The sequence below is a fragment of the Coregonus clupeaformis genome, unplaced genomic scaffold, assembly GCF_020615455.1.
Source record: "Coregonus clupeaformis isolate EN_2021a unplaced genomic scaffold, ASM2061545v1 scaf1167, whole genome shotgun sequence".
NCBI lineage: Eukaryota > Metazoa > Chordata > Actinopteri > Salmoniformes > Salmonidae > Coregonus > Coregonus clupeaformis.
In genome coordinates, this window is record NW_025534621.1 from 34725 (window position 1) to 53070 (window position 18346).

An 18346-nucleotide genomic window follows, 5' to 3' on the forward strand; every position below is an offset into this window, starting at 1 on the left:
AAAAGGCACTTCCCCACCTGCCCCTGGGTGTGTCCCAAATAGCACCCTATTCCCTATATAGTGTACCACGTTTGACCAGTGCCCCCAAAGTAATGCACTATAATGGGAATAGGGTGCCGTTTGGGATGAACCCTCACTGTCCTTTCTACACTGCTTAGGTGACACAAATGATGATGCTTGGTGGTTTGGATGCTGTGTTATACTGAGGGGGGCTGTGTAGTATTCAGATTGTGACTTTTACTATGAGATACAAGTTGCTCAGTCACAATGGAGCAAGAACTCCAAAGCTGAAGCTTCAAAACTACATATTGGTTTGGTACGCTGAAAGTTTGATTGATTGATTTGAATGAGTGCATTAGGATCATAGAGTCAGTCCATCCGGAAAAGGTTGATAAAGGCCTATTGGGAACTCAAATCATTTTGGTGGTAGGGTCTTGACAGATCCATTTATTGAAAATCAATCTTGGGAATTAAGAGAGTTATTTAGGGTAAAAACAACACATTTTGGAGATGCTAGACACCTATATCAAATATCAATGTTTATTCAACTTAGTCAATCAACTTATATTCTTAATGCTTGCAGTGACAATGACAAAGCCCATTTGAACACGGAGATGTCCCATGATTGAAATGGAGTCGACAGATGCGGCAGGCTTTAATCAGTGCCTGATGCGTGCATGTCGTTTATCATGATTATGTAAGCATTTATAAGTGACTTGCCATCAAATTCCATGCTTGCCATATGTTTATGTCTCATTTGTATGGAAGCGTAGCTGAATTATCTACAGTTTTCAAAGTGCTGCGCAGTTGCAGATGCATTCCAGTGAATGACTGAGGATGTTATTAGAAAGGGGAGTGGAGTGTGATGTGTGGAATTTAATGGAACACCACCTGATTGATTCACTATGCGCAGCGCACGACTCAGCACAGTCAATCCCTTTTGATCCTACTGCTGCCCAGAGCTCTAGGATACGTTCACTTATGCGGAGCAAAACAAAGGACAATCTCTGTTTCCAAAGAACCGTTAGAATATTATCGGTATCCTATTTAAGTAGTAGCCTATCCTATAGATCAAGAAGTTCCGCGCACCTCAAGTGTCAACTGCTCCCAAACGCGTTGGCTCTGTACTGGGAACAGAAATATAAATGAAGAGGTGTGTGCCAATGCAACTGCTGCCACCTCCAGGCATTGAATCCAAGTAAATCTCGGCAGGGAGACTAGGGAATGGCTGCGGCAAGCAATGGATCAAACACAACTAGGACCTTTACAAATCAGTTCGTACAACCGCCTTGGCGCATCGTGCTATGGTCCGTCGCGTACAGCCTTGTGCTCGCCGTGGCGGTTTTTGGGAACCTGATAGTGATTTGGATCGTATTGGCACACAAGAGGATGCGGACCGTGACAAACTACTTTTTACTCAACTTGGCTTTCTCCGACGCCTCAATGGCCGCGTTCAACACGTTGATTAATTTCATATATGCTGCTCACGGCAATTGGTACTTTGGAGAATCATACTGCAAGTTCCACAACTTTTTCCCAGTAACAGCAGTGTTTTCAAGCATCTATTCAATGAGCGCAATAGCAGTCGACAGGTGAGCTCTGGAGACATCAACTTCAATCTCATACATTCTATTACATTTGGTGAAATGCATTGTATTGGCCTATATTAAATGTGACAATTTATTATGATTTATTTAATGCTAGGCCGGTTTAGTGTATAATAGCCTAATGTACTGATTCTATAATCAAACCCTAAAATCAAATAAGAAAAAGGTAGGCCTAATGGTATATATAACAAGGCACCTGATATTGCTCAGATGCCAACATGTTCATGCATCATAATAGCCTGTTATTCATGCCATGTATGCATACAGGTCATTAACACAAACACACAAACAAATGGGAAACCAACCCTCTCCTTACATTCTCTCAAAATGAGAATGAACTGAATGTAGCTTTTAATCCACTATTCTAACTAATAAAGATCCTGCGACACAATGTGCATCCCAAATGGCACCCTTTTTCCCTGTACTGTATATTGCACTACTTTTGAGCCCTATGGGTGATGGGCAAAAGTACTGCACTATAAAGGAATAGGGTGCCATTTCAGCCCTAAAATGAGAAAACGATTAAGGTTCTTGAGGATTTGATCAAGCATTGCATTACTAGTTGGTGTATAAAAGAGATAGATTACGTCTAATGAGCTCCACTGTGCAGCCAACCTATCATTATGGAGGGACGTGCTGATTAAATAATTAAAATGCAGTACCTGCTGTGAAATAATGGCTTTAAGTGCCAAGAGTGCTTATATGAAAACTATACTAACACCAACACACAGACACACACGAGCGAGCAAGCTGCCCTCATAAACACACGCACGTGTGCATACACATGTGTACAGTTGGTGTGAGGGTGTGACCCAGGTGCGGTGCAGTCCTGTGTAGCTCAGTTTGGTAGAGCATGGCGGTTGCAACACCAGGGTTGTGGGGTCGATTCCCAGGGGACTAGTATGAAAATGTATGCACTCACTACTGTAAGTCGCTCTGGATAAGATTGTCTGCTAAATGACTAAAATATAGAAATGTGCAGGATATACAGTGGCAGTGGCAGAGATGGTGAAACAAGGATCTTTACTGGTGGTCCCGAAGCCAGAATACAAAATAAACGGACTTATCACGATAAAAAGAAAGGCGACAAATAAGTCTCCAAAAACCGTCTGACAGCCGAAAACTACTTACGACTGAAACAAATAACGAAACAGGGGAACACTTCTCAAGTACCTGTACATAGGTCTCCAATCAGACACTGAGTAGTACTGCTGGACATAGAGAAACTAACAGAGAAAACTGAGCAAGGGAAGTGAGGGCATAAATACACAGGTGAACAGGTAGACACAGGTGACACCAATAGGATACTTATTAGTCCAGACTGTGAGTGAGGAGGTGCCTAAGGTTGTCGGAGGATGACACCTAGTGGGTCGCTCCAGAACTGCGACCCCCTCCTGTAGCACACACTGGATTTACCCTGCTGTGCTTCTTCTCGGGGTGAAACATTGCAGGGGCCTCATTTATCAAAGGTGCATGTGGACGAAAAATACACACATTTTGCGTGTGCCAGTTTTCCTACAAAAGTTGGTATCCATCCATTTTGAACTTGATGGGAAAGTGTGTATCTCCATGCATATCTAAGACCATGCATACTCAGAACTTCTATTGGTTGATCAACTGAATTGCAAGCAAATGTTGTTATTTTTGGGGGAAATAGAGTTGTTTGACGCACAGGAATTATAATAATGGTAGGCTAATGAAAACAATAAAACGTAGGCCTTTATAAAACAGATGCATTTGCCTTGGTAAGAAGATTACATAGCAGCATCTCGCCTAATAGCCTATATGTACATTTATTATATAGGCCTAAATCATAATCATATAACAGGGCATGTCTCTACTTTTCAGACATAACTGGTTTATTCCCTCTATATAACAAATATTAGGCTACCATTTATCCATCGCACATTTAATAGCCAACCATGCTCAAAAGTAAATAGACCGGTAGCCTATGACAGTAACGGTAGGCTACAGTATTGCTGTGCGATAGGAGCGTGACATCATAGCCTATTTAATCTCAGAGCCTTTATCAAGACAGGAGATAGAAACACAATCATGTATTGATAAACAAAATATTGAACAACAATTTGTCTTTTGCATAGAAGTGTGGGCTGTAGACAGCATTTATCTTTTAAATTGTTCAATAGACAATCTTGCAGAATGTGCGGACAGTGTTTGGCACTCGCTATAGGCATGATTTTTGATTTTTTTTAAGTCAACGCTGAAGATAAAAACATTCTGCTCACACCTCTACAGAAACATCTGAGGATTTCAGAAATGTATAATGTGTTGGATAGATGTGTGAAGAGGTTACAGTAGACAGAAATGCAAAAAGTGTCCCACTTTTTCGGAATTCACTCAAATAACAGTAGCCTACTAATAATTATTTATGACTGTTTTATAACCTTAACATCAAAACAGAAATAAATGAGGCCCCAGGTGTCTGGAGGTCAATCTTATACCTTTACACGTTGTGCTGCACAGTAGGACTACAGTCCAACATCTCTTTTCATCTCACTTTGAAGTTAGTCAAAGGAGTTAATCTGCCTGGGCATGAGCACGACCTGACTACTTATAGGCCTACTGTGGGCCTTTGATACACAGAATCAAAGACAGAGCACACACTCAGTACAGGTATACACTCACGCAGGCAGGCAGGCAGGCAGGCAGGCAGGCAGGCAGGCAGGCAGGCAGGCAGGCAGGCAGGGTGGGTAAGGGTAAGGTAAGGTAAGGTAAGGTAAGGTAAGGTAAGGTAATAGGTAAGGGGAGACTGAGGATGAAACCTGACAGTCTAGCAGTAAGTTCTGGGGAAATGGAATCTATGTTTACCGAAAACCAAACAAACAGCACTGTTGAATCCAATTAAAGATAGACTGGGAAGAGTCAGAGTCAATCAATCATAACTAGCTCCACATGGGGCATCCTTTGTTTTGAGTACCTGAGATACTGTAAATATATGTTAAAGCAATCTGAAATTGGGCACAGACACAGAGACACACTGCTCCAGAGAAGATCGGTATTTCATTTACTGTTTGATTTGACATCGTAGTATTTCAAACTGCGGTCTGGCTTTTGTCAAGAGGAGCTTGAATTCGGAAAATGGAGGCCTCAATGTTTGACAACACTCAGAACTCTCCAGCGAGACAGAAACAACACTCGCATCTCATCCTCTTTTTGTCGCTTTTATAGTTGATCAAACACAGCCACCGCCAAATATATTTTTGTAAATACAAATGAGAGCTTATAAAGAATGCAGTTGTACAACAAGACATTTCCACACTGGGCACAGATGTCAATTCAACGTCTATTCCACGTTGGTTCAACGTAATTTCATTAAAATTATGTGGAAATTACGTTGATTCAACCAGTGTGTACCCAGTGGGTGCTGCATACTAAATTGTATGCATTAACTTTAGTCAGGGCATAAGCGCTACTCAAAATAAAAAAAAGTCATATACAGTCAATGAAGTAGACCAGACACAGCTGCGATCACATTGGTGTCTATGGGAGAGCCACCGCTTAAGTAGACCGGAACTGTGACAATGTTTTTTAATTGTAAACGGCCTGAGTAAGAAATCTTCATTTATCCACCATCTTTGCTTTCACACCCCTGACTGACCTTTTGACCTCTTGAACTGTTTCAGAGACCATTTTATAGACTGACGGACAGGGTCTGGTAGTGCTCCAGTCCTCCCTGTTAGACTTGGAAAGCATATCAACTCCCGTAGAAATGGCACTATGGTTGTTGTGCGTAACCTAATTTCTGTTCCTCTAACGCCGCCTTTTAGTGAGTTTATACAAACTGTCATATCTTACCATTCTGATAGATTGGAGAAAAAATGTGGTTGTAATGTTAATAATTTGGTTGTTATTCCATTGGTTACCTCGAGGCAGATGCACCAGGGGCAGAGTGGCCCAAACTCATTGAATATGACACTTTTAAATGTTAGAGCAATCACTAGTAAAACCTTTCTCGTGAATTACCTTATTACTGAGCGCAAATTTGATTGCATCTTTCTCACTGAAACATGGCTGTCTTCAGACTGTAGTGCCGCTCTAATTGTAGCCTCCCCCCGGACTACAGCTTTTCATACTCTATCACAAAAGGGAAAAAGGGTGGGGGGACAGCCTCCATTTTTACTAGTGCTCTCAGCTGTAAGGACATTTCATTTGGCAACTTTGGGTCTTTTGAGCATCATGCTATACTGTTTAAATGTCAACCACCAGTGCTGGCTATAACCCTGTTTAGGCCACCAAAGCACTGCCCCAGGTAGCTGCGGCAGGTAGCTTAGTGGTTAAGAGCGTTGTGCCAGTAACCAAAAGGTCGCTGGTTCTAATCCCCGAGCCGACTAGGTGAAAAATCTGTCGATGTGCCCTTGAGCAAGGCACTTAACCCTAATTGCTCCTGTAAGTCGCTCTGGATAAGAGCATCTGCTAAAATGACAAAAAAGTAAAATGTTGTCCTTGAGAACAATAATAAAATCATTGTGTTGGTCGATTTCAATATTCATGTTGACAAAGAGACTGACTCCAAGGCCATTGAATGTATTAATATTTTGAGCTCTATGGTCTTTATCCAACTTGTTACTGGGCCCACCCATAACTGTGGCCATACTCTGGACCTGATTATTACAGAGGGGCTTTCTATTGACAAATCCTCTATTGTTTACGTACGCTTTATCTGATCATCAAGTTGCAGGTCCATTATGATAGTCTGAGAGAGCAACTTGGCATATATAACAAGGCAATTAGAAATGCCAGACAGGCTCATTTCTCTAACTTGATCATTAATAATCAGAATAATTTGAGAGTGCTATTCTCGACCATTGATGGCCTGATAAATCCTACCCCCGCAAAACTATATGAACCTCTAAATGTGATGAGTTAGTGGCGTATTTCAGAGATAAGATGACCAACATTAGGCTGGGTATCAGTCAAACAAGACCTGATGAGAAGTATGATGATATGTGCCAGCGTACCACGCAAGGCACTATGGAGATCCCTTCTGAAATCCCTTCTGAAGAAAAGTAATCTAGATCTTTCAGCTTTTAGCAATTTTCGCCAATCTCAACCTTCCATTCTTAGAAATTCTGGAGAAATAGTTTTTGCTCTTTTTTAAGTGGGAACTGTATTTTTGAAAAAAATTCTATCTGGTTTTCTTGCCCACCACAGCACAGAGACTGCCTAAGTTAAAGTGGTAAATTATCTTAGAGCCAACACAGATGCCGAATAGTTCTCTGTCCTTGTACTCTTGGATTTAAGTGCTGCATGATGATGTCCTTCTAGACAGACTGGAGAGGTGGGTTGGTCTCTCTGGTCCAGTTCTAAATTGGTTTAGGACCTATTTCACCCGGTCAAGAGTTTTTTGTCACCCTTAGTGAACATAACCCAGAGAAAATACATATCCCATGTGGCGTTCCACAAGGTTCGATTTTGGGTTCAGTTTATATATATGTTGCCCCTTGGCAGCGTTATCAGAAAGCACAACATTGATTTTCACTGCTATGCAGACGATGCACAGCTTTACATTTCTGTGTCACCAGTACATTTTAGCTCCACAGATAAATTATTAGACTGTATTAGTGATTTAAATACTTGGATGGCTCACAACTTCCTCCAGCTAAATCAAGACAAGACCGAGGTACTTACTAAAGCACACAGAATCTGGCCACATATTTTATTTCACAGTCAAATAAGATAGAACACCAGATAAAAAAACATAGGTGTCATTTTACATTCTGAACTCAATTTCGAATCACACATTAGGAATGTGACCAAAATAGCTTTTTACCACCTGAGGAACATTGCCAAGGTGTGGCCGTTTCTATCTCAGGCTGATACAGAGAGACTCATTCATGCTTTTATTACAAGCAGGCCTGACTACTGTAATGCTCTCCTGTCTGATCTACCCAAGAAAGCCATTGGCCAATTGCAAAACATAAAGAATGCAGCAGCACGGGCCAGAAGGAGAGCACACATTACACGGATTTAAAGTCTCTGCACTGGCTTCCTGTGAGTTTGAGAATTAATTTTAAGATTCTTCTATTGGTTTTTAAATCAATCCACAATTGTGCACCCCCAATACATGTCAGACATGCTTTTGAATAATGTACCCAGTAGGTCCATCAGGTCCTTTAGCACTGGCCTTTTAACTATCCCAAAGCCAAGGACCAAGATGCATGGAGAGGCAGCCTTTAGTTACTATGCCCCCAGCCTCTGGAATAGCCTGCAAGAGAACCTGAGAGGGGCCAAAACTGTGGACATATTTAAAATATATCTTAAAACACACCTTTTTAGCTTTGCTTTTCCTTAGGGTGATTTTTTAGTCTTTCAGTTTTAATTGCTATTCTTTAGTTTTTTATCCTGTTATGTTTGTAGTGTAGTAAATATTTCTGTTTTTATTTTCATAGTTTTTTTATTTAATTTTTTTTCCTTTTAAGCGCATTGAGTCGCATTCATGTCTAAAATGTGCTATATAAATAAAACTTGATTTGATTTGACATCCCTGCAGGTACATGGCCATTATCCACCCGCTGAAACCCCGGCTGTCAGCCACAGCCACCAAGGTGGTGATTGTGTGTATCTGGGCGCTGGCCGTGGTGCTGGCCTTCCCCCTCTGCTTCTACTCCACCATCCGCACCCTGCCCCCGCCGGACCATCTGCTACGTGGCCTGGCCCCGGCCCTCGGACGACTCCTTCATGTGAGTGAGACACTCCGGTGCATCTCAATATTATAAAGTGGCTTCCTTTACTCACCTGCTCTTGTTCATCTTCACTGATCTGAAAACAGTTTTGGGTTGGTTGGAAATGAAACTGTATATTGAGGTGAACTTGCTGCTGATGGTTTGTGTGTGGGCTACTGTGGTGGTGTGCAATAAGAACACTAGGGAGTTGGAGGTACACTTCAAAAGGGCTAATTCCTGGTTTATTCATAGATTAAAGAATGTTGCGAGGATAAGGATGGTTTTCTCTAGGAATCAACAATAAAATCACTTTACATATCAATGTAAGGCAGGGCTCTTTCCCTAATTCCTGGAGAACTACCGTCCCATAGATTTTTTGCTCCAAACCTAATCTAGCGCACCTGATTCTAATAATTAGCTGGTTGATAAACTGAATCAGGTTAGTTACAACTAGGGTTGGATTGAAAACCTACAGGAGGGTAGCTCTCCAGGAACAGGGTTGAGAGCTCCTGATGTAAGGCAATTAACATGGCCAATAATACAGGCACTAGTCAAACGCATACAATCCCAGTCAAAAGTTTGGACGCACCTACTCATTCAAGGGTTTTTCTTTATTTTTACTATTTTCTACATCAAAACTATGAAATAACACACATGGAATCATGTAGTAACCAAAAAAGTGTTAAACAAATCAAAATATATTTTCTATTTGAGATTCTTCAAATAGCCACCCTTTGCCTTGATGACAGCTTTGCACACTCTTTGCATTCTCTCAACCAGCCTTCACCTGGAATGCATTTCAATTAACAGGTGTGCCTTCTTAAAAGTTAATTTGTGGAATTTCTTTCCTTCTTCATGCGTTTGAGCCAATCAGTTGTATTGTGACAAGGTAGACCAAGTCCATATTATGGCAAGAACAGCTCAAATAAGCAAAAGAGAAATGACAGTCCATCAATACTTTAAGACATGAGGACAGTCAATCTGGAACATTTCAAGAGATTTGAAAGTTTCTTCAAGTGTGTGTAAAAACCATAAAGTGCTATGATGAAACTGGCACTCTGAACCGCCACAGGAATGGAAGACCCAGAGTTACCTCTGCTGCAGAGATAAATTCATTAGAGTTACCAGCCCAAATAAATGCTTCACAGAGGGGACTGTGTGAATCAGGCCTTCATGGTCGAAGTGCTGCAAAGAAACCACTACTAAAGGACACCAATAAGAAGAAGAGACCTGCAAATTGGGGAATTTTGGTTCCAACCGCTGTGTCCTGGTGAGGCGTGGGTGTGGGTGAACGGATGATCTCTGCATGTGTTAGTTTCCACCGTAAAGCATGGAGGAGGAGGTGTTATGGTGTGGGGGTGCTTTGCTGTGACACTGTCTGTGATTTATTTAGTATTCAAGGCACACTTAACCAGCATGTCTACCACAGCATTCTGTAGCGATACGCCATCCCATCTTGTTTGGGCTTAGTGGGACAATCATCTGTTTTTCAACGGACAATGACCCAACACCCCTCCAGGCTGTGTAAGGGCTTTTGACAGGAGGCTGATGGAGTGCTGCATCAGATGACCTGGCCTCCCACAATCCCCGGCTTCAACCCAATTGAGATGGTTTGGGATGAGTCGGACCACAGAGTGAAGGAAAAGCAGCCAGTATATGTGGGAACTTCCTTCAAGACTGTTGGAAAAGCATTCCAGGTGAAGCTGGTTGAGAGAATGCCAAGCAGTGTGCAAACTGTCATCAAGGAAAGGGTGGCTATTTGAAGAATCTCAAATATAACATATCTTTTGATTTGTTTAACACTTTTGGTTACTACATGATTCCATATGTGTTATTTCATAGTTTTGATGTAGAAATAGTAAAAATAAAGAAAAACCCTTGATGGCGTGCAAACTTTTGGCTCCTATACTCAAACTCAATAAGTAACTACAATATGAAAAAAGGATCTAAGTAACATATCAATATCTACACAAACATACATAGGCAATGGAGTTACTTAATACCAACAAAGAATACGATCAATAATGGCACATAACAAACATATAAAATGTGCTCAAATCAAAGGTCACGATAAAGGAGCACAAACTTATGCTGAACAAAAATATAAATGTGACATGTAAAGTTGCTGGTCCAATGTTTCATGAGCTGAAATAAAAGTTCCCAGAAATGTTCCATATGAACAAAAAGTTTTTTTCTCAAAAAAATATTACATACATGTTAGTGATAATTTCTCCTTTGCCAAGATAATCCATCCACCTGACAGGTGTGGCATATCAAGAAGCTGATTAAACAGCATGATCATTACACAGGTGCACCTTGTGCCGGGCACAATAAAAGGTCACTCTAAAATGTGTAGTAATGTGCCCACGTTGTTTTAGAGAATTTGGCGAGTACGTCAAACAGCCTCACAACCACAGACTATGTGCAACCACGCCAGCCAGGACCTTAACATCTGGCTTCTTCACCTCATCGTCTGAGACCAGCCACCTGGACAGCTGATGAAACTGTAGGTTTACACAGCTGAAGGATTTCTGCATAAACTGTCGAAACCGTCTCAGGAAGCTCATCTGCGTGCTCGTTGTCCTCACCGGGGTCTTGACCTGACTGCAGTTCGGCGTCCTAACCAACTGCAGTGGGCAAATGCTCAGTTTCGATGGCAACCGGCACGGCTGGAGAAGTGTGCACTTCATGCATTAATCCGGTTTCAACTGCAGATGGCAGACAGCGTGTATGGCGTCGTGTGGAGGAACAGTTTGCTGATGTCAATGTTGTGAACAAGTGCCCCATGGTGCGGTGGGGTTATGGTATGGGCAGGCATAAGCTACGGACAAAACACAATTGCATTTTATCGATGGAATTTGAATGCACTATACCATGGCCAGATCCTGAGGCCCATTGTCGTGCCATTCATCTGCTGCCATCACTTCATGTTTCAGCAGGCCCCAGCAGGTCCCCATGTAGGATCTGTACACGATTCCTGGAAGCTGAAAATGCCCAGTTCTTCCATGTCCTGCATACTCACCAGACATGTCACCCATTGAGCATGTTTGGGATGCTCTGGATTGGCGTGTACGAGCGTGTTCCATTTCCCACCAATATCCAGCAACAACGCACAGCCATTGAAGAGGAGTGGGACAACATTCCACAGGCCACAATCAACAGCCTGATCAACTCTATGCGAAGGAGATGTGTTTGCGCTGCATGAGGCAAATGGTGGTCACACCAGATACTAATTAGTTTTCTGATCCACCCTCACCATTTTTTTAAAGGTATCTGTGACCAACAAATGAATATCTGTATTCCAGGTCATGTGAAATCCATAGATGGGCCTAATTTATTTCAATTGAATGATTTCCTATATGATCTGTAACTCAGTAAAATCTTTCAAATTGTTGCATGTTGCATTTATATTTTTTGTTCAGTATACTTTGAATAAACGCATCCTTTAATAATTGTGGGTATCAACAAAGACTGGAATTAACTGAAGGTTTGTCAGGTTGCCACATTGATTGCATACAGGTGAGTTAATTTAAGGTGGTGAGTGTCCCGCTTCTGGAGGAAGAACTGGGTGGTGATTGGGTAATTGGAAAGTCAGTCCGTATGAGTAGGGGAATTTCCTACACACACACATACATACATATCTATCTATCTATCTATCTATCTATCTATCTATCTATCTATCTATCTATCTATCTATCTATCTATCTATCTATCTATCTATCTATCTATCTATCTATCTATCTATCTATCTATCTATCTATCTATCTATCTATCACTGTCACAACCAGTGCAGACTAGTTAAGGAGGAGAGCAAACTAGACTACTGAATATAAATGTGAATTAGATTAAATATAATCTGCAGAATTACCATGTTTTCCATTACATTCACAGGAATGCTCTGCTTTTCCTTCCTCTTACAGCTATTTATCGTTCTCTGGTATACGGTATCATATCATTGTGGCGGTGCTGGTGTATGTGCTGCCCCTAGTGGTAATGGGTATCACGTTACACCATTGTGGGGGTGACGCTGTGGGGAGGAGAGATCCCAGGGGAAGCATCAGATAACTACCACAGCCAGCTCACAGCCAAGAGGAAGTAACGCAAAAATACAACTCCATTGGTAAAGCACGTAATCCATTTGAAACCAATGTGTCAACCATTGATTGAATGCAGTAGATTCAGCCATTCATTTTAACTGGCACAATCATGGGGGCGTCCCAATTGTCTTAGTTTCATTCACTCCAGTTAATTTGGTGTGAGGACTAGAATACTGTAGGCCTTTTAGAAATGTGGTTCTGAAAATAATTTCTGCAAACAATAATAATACACTGAACAGGCACTTCTGGTGGATTTGAGGGTTTTTCAGTGTTTGACCCAATACATTGTCATTACAATAATTGATGTAGCTATACCATTGAAAAAATTGCTGACCCTGTACATGGCACAAAGATCTCTCTGTGTTCCCCACTGGATTTGGAGACCCATCAGGTAATCCAGCATTACGCGGGGAAACAACAGAGATTAGTCTCCCTCTTTAGAGATTACAATGCATTCCATTAACTGGACACAGTGTATCTCATCATGCATCTTTGCTTGGGTCCAGGCTCCGTATGTATCAAGCGTCTCCGAGTGGAGTGCTGATCTGGGATCAGGTTCCCCCTGTCCATGTTATCGTATTCATTGTGATCTAAAAGCAAAACTGGTCATAAATCAGCACTCCTATTCTGAGATGCTTTATATATACGAACCCTGGTCCCCACAGTTATCCATAAAGATTCAGGTCATTTGAACCCGTGTGACTAACATCTATTATGCCAGATGTGGGTTTAACATTACAGGAGCACAGATTATAGAAAGGCAACGCCCAACACGACAGGTCTAGATATGGGAATTATTGGGATATGGGATTATTCCAGGACACCCTGTGAGGGAACCCAGTCTGTATTTCAGGGTTGTTATTGTTTTATTAATGGGGATTACACTCAATTACGAGGGATCAGCACACCTGGTTCTTTGTTTTGGAAATAGGCGAGGCCATGAAGCCGGAAATCATTTACAGTGATTTATCCAGGGATGTAACCTGTGATCCTGTCTGACATTTGACCTCGGGACCAGCACATGTTTGGTGTTGTTACTTGCTCTTATCTTATTTCAGAACTGGTTCTCTTTTTTGATTGTTTTATAGTTTTGTTGTTGTTGTTGTTGTTGTTGTGAAATGCACCTCAATAAAGCTTGATATCTCTGATTTAGTTTGAGCAACGCAGTGAAGGAAGGTTAGTGAACCTTGCATTATACACAGTTCCAATTGCTCAGTGGGTTTGAATGGGCCACAAATACAGACTAAAGTCATTTTAGGATAAAAGCATCTGCTAAATGACTGCATCATTTTGATAAGCCTGTTGCTGGATTTGCCATTAACGTCCCTGCCAAACCCTTTTTACCATAGCTAGATGAGGGCTGTGAGAGGTTCATTAGGCTGAATGTCACCCATTGTCAAACCATCAGGTCCTACTCTGTGGTTAGTTGAAAAGTAATTGTTAATTAGGTCAGCGATCTGTTCCCACCCAGCTCAATTTAACCATGCTGTGACAGCTTCAGCAGACCACCAGTGTTTCGCGTCAACTACCTGTAACCTGCTGTGTCTTACGTCATGGTTACCTTTCTCCTACTTTGTGTAGCTCCTATTCTGAGTGCTCCAGAGAGGATTCCACCAGACAACGTTTGCTTCGTCATTAGATGCAGAGTCCCAAACACACTGTACATACAAAAGATGCCACTGCTTCATAAGCTTTATGCCACATTATTAATCATCCAGAAGATGATGCAGGTGGAGCCTAGTTAATCCTTGATTATAAGATCCCTAATTGTTGTTGTTCATAAACAAGTGACTGACAGCTTGATTGATCACTTGATTATCCTTTCCCTGTCGGAGGTTAATGAATAAGGTTTGACCTGCATTTCAATGTGATCCCTTGTCAAAGCTGTGAAACCATTTCGAAAAGCTAAAGAATGTAAATGCTGATTTCATAACCGAAGAGTGCTTTGGAATGTTTTCATACATGAAGACATTAACTATGAACCACTCTATACAACACCTTCTTCTAATTAATTCACTTAGCCTAACTTGTTTAACCCAAGCAGCTGTCGTCTAATGGTTTTAGCCTTTTTTGGGTTGTATTCATGTGTGCCCCAACAGACTGCAATCACGACCAAATCATTCATCGTCCAGATGCCCTTGTTGTTGTTCTCCGCTAGGACTATCTTAGTCTGTGATGAAGGGCTAACACCAGCTGTGAGTCTTCTCCACTAAAGTGAGATTGACTTCAGGGCTCCTACATCAAGGCTATTCATTTCGAGCCTTAAGGGACTGAAGTACTGCTGTATTTGGATTTATTTTTCTACTTGGTAGTTAAAAGGATAGTTCGGCCAAATAACAAAGTGACATATTAGTTTCCTTACCCTGTAGCAGTCTATGGACAAGGTAAATAGTCAATCCATGCTTTGGTTTTGTTTACATGGCCACTATCTCCAAATGCTAACTTACTTTGCATTCTTGGCCCAAAACCAATGCAAGTCAGCATCCCTGATATTAGCATTTTTTCGCGTATTATATGTAAATGTGTTAAAATGACCAAGCCCAGAGACATACTGTTAATCTAAATCTTTAGGATGTCTATATCTGTGGGATATACAGTGCCTTGCAACCTAGAAGATTACTTTATACTATTCAGGTATTCCTTTGCTATGAGACACTAAATAAGATCTGGTGCAACCAATTACCTTCAGAAGTCACATAATTAGTTAAATAGAAGGATTACTTTATACTATTCCAGGTATTCCTTTGCTATGAAGACCCTAAATAAGATCTGGTGCAACCAATTACCTTCAGAAGTCACATAATTAGTTAAATAAAGTTCACCTGTGTGCAATCTAAGTATAATATATAATAATATGCCATTTAGCAGGCGCTTTTTATCCGAGGCGACTTACAGTCATGTGTGCATACATTTTTACGTATGGGTGGTCCCGGGGATCGAACCCACTACCCTGGCGTTACAAGCGCCATGCTCTACCAATTGAGCTACTGATGACCACGTGTCACATGATCTCAGCATATATACACCTGTTCTGAAAGGCCCCAGAGTCTGCAACACCACTAAGCAAGTGGCATCACCATGCAAGCGGCACCATGAAGACCAACGAGCTCTTCAAACAGGTCAGGGACAAAGTTGTGGAGAAGTACAGATCAGGGTTGGGTTATAAAACAATATCAGAAACTTTGAACATCCCACGGAGCACCATTAAATCCATTATTAAAAAATAGAAAGAATCTGACACCACAACAAACCTGCCAAGAGTGGGCCACCCCACCAAAACTCACGGACCAGGCAAGGAGGGTATTAATCAGAGAGGCAACAAAGATATCAAAGATAACCCTGAAGGAGCTGCAAAGCTCCACAGCGAAGATTGAGTATCTGTCCCTAGGACCACTTTAAGCCATACACTGCACAGAGCTGGGCTTTACGGAAATGGCCAGAAAAAAAAGCCATTGCTTAAAGAACAAAATAAACAAACACGTTTGGTGTTCGCCAAAAGGCATGTGGGAGACTCTCCCCAAACATATGGAAGAAGGTACTCTGGTCAGATGAGACTAAAGTTGGGCTTTTTGGCCATCAAAGGAAAACGCTACGTCTGGCTCAAACCCAACACCTCTCATCACTCTCTCATCACCCCGAGAACACCATCCCCACAGTGAAGCATGGTGGCTGGCAGATCAGCTGGGGATGTTTTTTCATCAACAGGGACTGGAAACTGGTCAGAATTGAAGAAATTATAGTGGTGCTAAATACAGGGAAATTCTTCAGGGAAACCTGTTTCAGTCTTCCAGGGATTTGAGACTGGGACAGAGGTTCACCTTCCAGCAGGACAATGACCATAAGCATAATGCTAAAGCAACACTTTTTTAGGAAACATTTAAATGTCTTGGAATGGCCTAGTCAAATCCCAGACCTCAATCCAATTGAGAATCTGTGGTATGACTTAAAGATTGCTGTACACCAGCGGAACCCATCCAACGAAGGAGCTGGAGCAGTTTTGCCTTGAAGAATCGGCAAAAATCACAGTGGCCTAGATGTGTCAAGCTATAGAGACATACCCCAAGAGACTTGCAGCTGTTATTGCTGCAAGGTGGCTCTACAAAGTATTGACTTTGGGAGGGTGAATAGTTATGCACACTCAAGTTTTCAGTTTTTGTCTTATTTCTTGTTTCACAATAAAATATATTTTGCATCTTCAATGTGGTAGGCATGTTGTGTAAATCAAATGATACAAAACCCCAAAGAATCAATTTTAATTCCAGGTTGTAAGGCAACCAAATAGGAAAAATGCCAAGGGGGTGAATACTTTCGCAAGCCACTGTAAAGCCTTTTCCACCATTTAGTGCTTTGCATGCAATGCTACTGCACATTAGTTTCCCAGACACAGATTAAGCATACTGCTGGACTAAAAGCATGCTCAATGGAGAATCTCAAAGGTTTAGCGAATGTAGGTTAAATCTAAAGAGTAAACTGACAGAATAGAATCTATGTGAAAGGCTTTGAGGAGTTTCTTTGAGCTCAGACTGTTTGACTGACAGACTGACCATTCATTGGTGATCACAATCACTATTGCTCTATGGCTGGCAGCCATCTTGTCACATGACATTCTGAGCATAGTATAGTTGACTAGACTATATCATGAGATTACCTACTGTACCTGTTATAGTGATGACACAGTAGTAACACAATAGCGAACACAACAGTGAGGATACATGGACAAAGATCTTCCTCGCTGACAAGGCGGACAAAGTGCAGTTTGCATGGTTCAGGCGTGTCTGAGCTTTGATATTCAGGTAGTCTCGTGTAAAGAGACAAAGTCAAATTCTATCAGATGAAACTTCTCCAGAACTCCTCCATATAAGGCAACAAAGTTCCAACTATTTTGCGAAAGCGATCTGATTTCAAGTTTGAAATGCTCTTTGAGGATTTTAAATGACTCAATCAGTTCATGAAATTCACAGGATCTTTGAAGTGAGCTGCTTCCTTTGTGATGGCTCTAGGTTGACAGGTTGGGAATGCATCTAATTATTTTGTGGCTCTACCATCTCCAATGTATGGACGTTGGACCATCAATGGTTGTTCTGACCATTTTTGTGTAAATTAAGCAATTGTCTTTTGAGGTTGTGTGAATGGCGGTTTTGAAAGGGGTTGTTGTGATGAAAAAAGTATATCCTAGATTGCTGCGGCTTCCGCGGAATGAAAATGCCAACCTGATGATTAATCAATCAAGTGCCCAGCTTGTGAGATTATATATTCGGCGTCAAACATTCTGTCCATCTCAGATCAGGCACTCTGTGAAACTTGGCATGAGGTGGCTGACCAACTGTTGATCGACATCTTGTCTCAGAGCTACACAGAGACAATGTACTTTATTTTTCCTCTCTCTATCTCTCTATCTCTCTATCTCTATCTCTCTCTCTATCTCTATCTCTCTCTATCTCTCTCTCTCTCTCTCTCTCTCTCTCTCTCTCTCTCTCTCTCTCTCTCTCTCTCTCTTCCTCTATCCCCTCTCTATCTCTCTATTCTCTATCTCTCTATCTCTCTATCTCTCTATCTCTCTTCTCTCTCTCTCTCTCTCTCTCTCTCTCTCTCTCTCTCTCTCTCTCTCTCTCTCTCTCTCTCTCTCTCTCTCTCTCTCTCTCTCTCTCTCTCTCTCTCTCTCTCTCTCTCTCTCTCTCTCTCTCTCCTCTTTTCTTTTTCTCACCTTCCTTCCCTGTCTCTCTATTCCTCCCATCCTCCCACTATCCCCTTCCTAACCAGGTGGTGAAGATGATGATCATTGTGGTGGTGACCTTCGCCCTCTGCTGGCTGCCATACCATGTCTACTTCATTGTGCCGGGCCTCAACAAGGCTCTGATGAGGTGGATCCATCCAGCAGGTCTACCTGTCAGTGCTGTGGCTGGCCATGGGCTCCACCATGTATAACCCTATCATCTACTGCTGCCTCAGCAGCAGGTAG

General features: G+C 41.7%; 1 pseudogene; it reads left to right on the top strand.

Moving 5' to 3' along the window:
* Positions 1-1224: 1224 nt before the first annotated feature.
* LOC123486358 lies at positions 1225-18346 on the top strand (annotated as a pseudogene).